Here is a 6,097-nt window from a genome sequence, read left to right on the forward strand (position 1 = left end):
TTTTTCCACATTTTGTTACGTTACTGCCTTATTCTAAAATGGATGAAATTGTTATTTTACCAAATTTATAAAAAACTACAATTTTACATTTACCTAAGTATTCAGACCATTTACTCAGTACTTTGTTGAAGCACCTTTGGCAGCGATTACAGCCTTTTGGGTATGACGCTACAAGCTTGGCAGACCTGTATTTGGGGAGTTTCTCCCTTTTTTCTCTGCAGATCCTCTCAAGCTCTGTCAGGTTGGATAGGGAGGGTCGCTGCACAGCTATTTTCAGGTCTCTTCAGAGATGTTCAAGTCCGGGCTCTGGCTGGACCACTCAAGTACATTCAGAGACTTGTCACGAAGCCACTCAAATCAAATCAAATGTATTTGTCACATGGTTAGCAGGTGTTAATGCAAGTGTAGCGAAATGCTTGTGCTTCCAGTTCCGACCATGCAGTAATATCTAACAAGTAATCTACCAATTCTACAACAACTACCTTGTACACACAAGTGTAAAGGAATGAATACGAATATGTACATAAAAATATATAAATGAGTGATGGCCGAACGGCATAGGCAAGATGTAGTAGATGGTATGGAATACAGTATATACATATGAGATGAGTATTGTAGGGTATGAAAACATAAAGCTGCATTGTTTAAGGTGGCTAGTGATACATTACATCAGGATGGCAAGATGCAGTAGATGGTATAGAGTACAGTATATACATATGAGATGAGTAATGTAGGGTATGTAAACATTATATAAAGTGGCATTGTTTAAAGTGGCTAGTGATACATCTAATTACATCAAGATGCAGTAGATGGTATAGCATACAGTATATACATATGAGATGAATAATGTAGGTTATGTAAACATTATATAATATAAATAATATAAAGTGGCTAGTGATAAATTGATTACATAAATTTTCCCATTATTAAAGTGGCTTGAGTTGAGTCAGTATGTTGGCAGCAGCCACTCAATGTTAGTGATGGCTGTTTAACAGTCTGATGACCTTGATTGAAGCTGTTTTTCAGTCTCTCGGTCCCAGCTTTGATGCACCTGTACTGACCTCGCTTTCTGGATGATTTCGGGGTGAACAGGCTGTGGCTCGGGTGGTTGTTGTCCTTGATGATCTTTTTGGACTTCCTGTGACATCGGGTGCTGTAGGTGTCCTGGAGGGCAGGTAGTTTGCCCCTGGTGATGCGTTGTGCAGACCGCACCACCCTCTGGAGAGCCTTGCGGTTGAGGGCGGTGCAGTTGCCCTTCCAGGCGGTGACACAGCCCGACAGGAAATTCTCGATTGTGCAGCTGTAAAAGTTTGAGTGTTTTAGGTGACAAGCCAAATTTCTTAAGCCTCCTGAGGTTGAAGTTACACCTTCTTCACCAGGCTGGCTGTGTTGGTGGACCATTTCAGTTTGTCCGTGATGTGTACAGTCGTGGCCAAAGGTTTTGAGAATGACACAAATATGAATTTTCACAAAGTCTCCTGCCTCAGTTTGTATGATAGCAATTTGCATATACTCCAGAATGTTATGAAAAGTGATCAGATGAATTGCAATTAATTGCAAAGTCCCTATTTGCCATGCAAATGAACTGAATCCCCCAAAAAACATTTCCACTGCATTTCAGCCCTGCCACAACAGGACCAGCTGACATCATGTCAGTGATTCTCTCGTTAACACAGGTGTGAGTGTTGATGAGGACAAGGATGGAGATCACTCTGTCATGCTGATTGAGTTTGAATAACAGACTGGAAGCTTCAAAAGGAGGGTGGTGCTTGGAATCATTGTTCTTCCTCTGTCAACCATGGTTACCTGCAAGGAAACACGTGCCGTCATCATTACTTTGCACAAAAATAGCTTCACAGGCAAGGATATTGCTGCCAGTAAGATTGCACCTAAATCAACCATTTATCGGATCATCAAGAACTTCAAGGAGAGCGGTTCAATTGTTGAGAAGAAGGCATCAGGGCGCCCAAGAAAGTCCAGCAAGCGCCAGGACCGTCTCCTAAAGTTGATTCAGCTGCGGGATCGGGGTACCACCAGTACAGAGCTTGCTCAGGAATGGCAGCAGGCACGGGTGAGTGCATCTGCACGCGCAGTGAGGCAAAGATTTTTGGAGGATGGCCTGGTGTCAAGAAGGGCAGCAAAGAAGCCACTTCTCTCCAGGAAAAACATCAGGGACAGACTGATATTCCGCAAAAGGTACAGGGATTGGACTGCTGAGGACTGGGGTAAAGTCATTTTCTTTGATGAATCCCCTTTCTGATTGTTTGGGGCATCCGGAAAAAAGCTTGTCCGGAGAAGACAAGGTGATCGCTACCATTAGTCCTGTGTCATGCCAACAGTAAAGCATCCTGAGACCATTCATGTGTGGGGTTGCTTCTCAGCCAAGGGAGTGAGATCACTCACAATTTTGCCAAAGAACACAGCCATGAATAAAGAATGGTACCAACACATCCTCCGAGAGCAACTTCTCCCAACCATCCAGGAACAGTTTGGTGACGAACAATTCCTTTCCAGCATGATGGAGCCCCTTGCTATAAGGCAAAAGTGATAACTAAGTGACTCGGGGAACAAAACATTGATATTTTGGGTCCATGGCCAGGAAACTCCCCAGACCTTAATCCCATTGAGAACTTGTGGTCAATCCTGAAAAGGCGGGTGGACAAACAAAACCCCACAAATTCTGACAAACTCCAAGCATTGATTATGCAAGAATGGGCTGCCATCAGTCAGGATGTGGCCCAGAAGTTAATTGACAGCATGTCAGGGCGGATTGCAAAGGTCTTGAAAAAGAAGGGCCAACACTGCAAATATTGACTCTTTGCATCAACTTCATGTAATTGTCAATAAAAGCCTTTGACACTTATGAAATGCTTGTAGTTATACTTCAGTATTCCATAGTAACATCTGACAAAAATATCTAAAGACACTGAAGCAGCAAACTTTGTTGAAATTAATATTTGTGTCATTCTCAAAACTTTTGGCCACGACTGTACACCGAGGAACTTAAAACTTTCTGCATTCTCCACTACTGTCCTGTCGATGTGGATGGGGGGGGGGGTGCTCCGTCTGCTGTTTCCTGAAGTCCACGATCATCTCCTTTGTTTTGTTGATGTTGAGTGAGAGGTTATTTTCCTGACACCACACTCCGAGGGCCCTCACTTCCTCCCTGTAGGCCGTCTCTTCATTGTTGGTAATCAAGCCTACCACTGTGGTGTCGTCTGCAAACTTGATGATTGAGTTGGAGATGTGCATGGCCACGCAGTCATGGGTGAACAGAGAGTACAGGAGAGGGCTGAGAACTCACCCTTGTGGGGCCCCAGTTTTGAGGATCAGCGAAGTGGAGATGTTTCCTACCTTCACCACCTGAGGGCGACCCGTCAGAAAGCCCAGGACCCAGTTGCATAGGGCGGGGTCGAGACCCAGGTTTTCGAGCTTAATGATGAGTTTGGAGGGTACTATGGTATTAAATGCTGAGCTGTAGTCAATGAACAGCATTCTTACATTGGTATTCCTCTTGTCCAGATGGAATAGGGCAGTGTTCAGTGTGATGGTGATTGCATCGTCACTGGACCTATTGGGGCGGTAAGCAAATTGGAGTGGGTCTAGGGTATCAGGTAGGGTGGAGGTGATATGCTCCTTGCCTAGTCTCTCAAAGCACTTCATGATGACAGAAGTGAGTGCAACGGGGCGATAGTTATTTAGTTCAGTTACCTTAGCTTTCTTGGAAACAGGAACAATGGTGTCCATCTTGAAGCATGTGGGGACAACAGACTGGAATAAGGATTGATTGAATATGTCCGTAAACACACCAGCCAGCTGGTCTGCGCATGCTCTGAGGATGCGGCTAGGGATACCGTCTGGGCCGGCAGCCTTGCGAGAGTTAACACGTTTAAATGTTTTACTCACGTTGGCCATGGAGAAGGAGAGCCCACAGGCTTTGGTAGCGGTTCGCGTCGGTGGCACTGTATTGTCCTCAAAGCGAGCAAAGAAGTTGTTTAATTTGTCTGGGAGCAAGACGTTGATGTCCGTGACGGGGCTGGTTTTCTTTTTGTAATCCATGATTGACTGTAGACCCTGCCACATACGTCTTGTGTTTGAACCGCTGAATTGCAACTCTACTTTGTCGCTATACTGATGCTTTGCTTGTTTGATTGCCTTGCAGAGGGAATAGCTGCACTGTTTTTGTATTTGGTCATGTTTCCAGTCGCCTTGCCATGATTAAAAGCGGTGGTTCGAGCGTTCAGTTTTGCGCGAATGCTGCCATCAATCCACGGTTTCTGGTTAGGAAATGTTTTAATAGTCACAGTGGGTACGACATCTCCGATGCACTTGCTAATAAACTTGCTCACCGAGTCAGCGTATACATCAATGTTGTTGTCTGAGACTATCCGAAACATATCCCAGTCCACGTGATCGAATCCTGAAGCTTGGAATCCGATTGGTCAGACCAGCGTTGGACGGACCTGAGCATGGGCGTTTCCTGTTTTAGTTTCTGTCTATAGGCTGGGAGCAACAAAATGGAGTCATGGTCAGATTTTGCCAGTTTACATAGAGTCCAGTGAAGTTCTTTCAGGCCCGACGAGGTATCTGCTTGGGGGGGGATATACACGGCTGTGACTATAATCGAACAGAATTCTCTTGGATGATAATGCGGTCGTCATTTGATTGTAAGGAATTCTAGGTCAGGTGAACAAAAGGATTTAAGTTCCTGTATGTTGTTGTGATTACACCATGAGTCGTTAATCATAAGGCATACACCCCCGCCCTTCTTCTTACCAGAGAGATGTTTGTTTCTGTCGGCGCGATGCATGAAGAAACCGGGTGGCTGTACCGACTCTCACAACATATCCCGAGTGAGACATGTTTCCGTGAAACAGAGAATGTTACAATCTCTGATGTGTCTCTGAAAGGCAACTCGTGCCCTAATTTTGTCCACCTTGTTATCTAGAGATTGGAAATTGGCGAGTAATATGCTCGGGAGCGGTGGATGGTGTGCTCACCTTCTGAGTCTGTCCAGTAGGCCGCTCCGTCTGCTTCTCCTGCGGTGACCGCGTTGTTTTGGGTCGGCCTCTGTGATAAGATCCCATGTCCAGGGTGGAGGTCCAAACAAAGGATCCACTTCGGGAAAGACGTATTCCAGGTCGTAATATTGGTAAGTTGTCATCGCTTTTATGTCCAATAGTTCTTCCCGGCTGTATGTAATAACACTTGGGATTTCCTGGGCTAACAATGTAGGAAATAATATGTAAAAGAACAAATAACTGCATAGTTTCCTAAGGACCTGAAGTGAGGCGACCATCTCTATTGGCGCCATCTTACTTCTTAAATACTATAGTATTCACTGTAGAGTTTTTGCAGACTGTACTGTAGTATTTACAGTACACTACAACATCCTATAGTAAGTACTACACATGATCAAGGTATACTACAGTGTGTAGTATAGTATTCTACAGTAGACTACAGTTTACTACAGAATTCTATAGTAGGTACTGTAGTATTTTTTTATATATATATAATATTTTTATTCACAGTGTAAAGATATTGTACATTTTTCCCCTTTTTGTTCCTCCTCAACCTGGATATGGTGAGTCAAGTCCGCCAAGGAGCTTTTACACCTGTCACATGTACCATCAATATTTGGGTATAATTTGACCAGTCTGGCCTTACTGAAATGGATACGGTGAAATGCCTTAAACTGTTTAAGGCTGAGCAGGGCACAAGAGGAGCTTCCATTTACACAATTCCAGACTTCATCAGAGATCTCTCCACCAAGTTCCTTTTCCCACTCAGATCTGATTTTATTAAGTGACGGGTTATCAAGGGACATGATTGTCTAAAAAATATGGGATGAGTCCATTTAGTTGAAAAGGTGTTTTCAAAAGGTCATCCAAACCTGATCCGGATGATATAATTGGAAAGGTTGGCCTTTGAGTGCGAATAAACTGGCAGATTTGGAAATACCTTCCTAAACTTGACTGGGGTAGATTCAGTTGAAGTCGGAAGTTTACATACACCTTAGCCAAGTACATTTAAACTCAGTTTTTCACAATACCTGACATTTAATCATAGTAAAAAGTCCCTGTCTTAGGTCAGTTAA

The sequence above is a fragment of the Salmo trutta genome, chromosome 12, assembly GCF_901001165.1.
Source record: "Salmo trutta chromosome 12, fSalTru1.1, whole genome shotgun sequence".
NCBI classification, from domain to species: Eukaryota; Metazoa; Chordata; class Actinopteri; order Salmoniformes; family Salmonidae; genus Salmo; species Salmo trutta.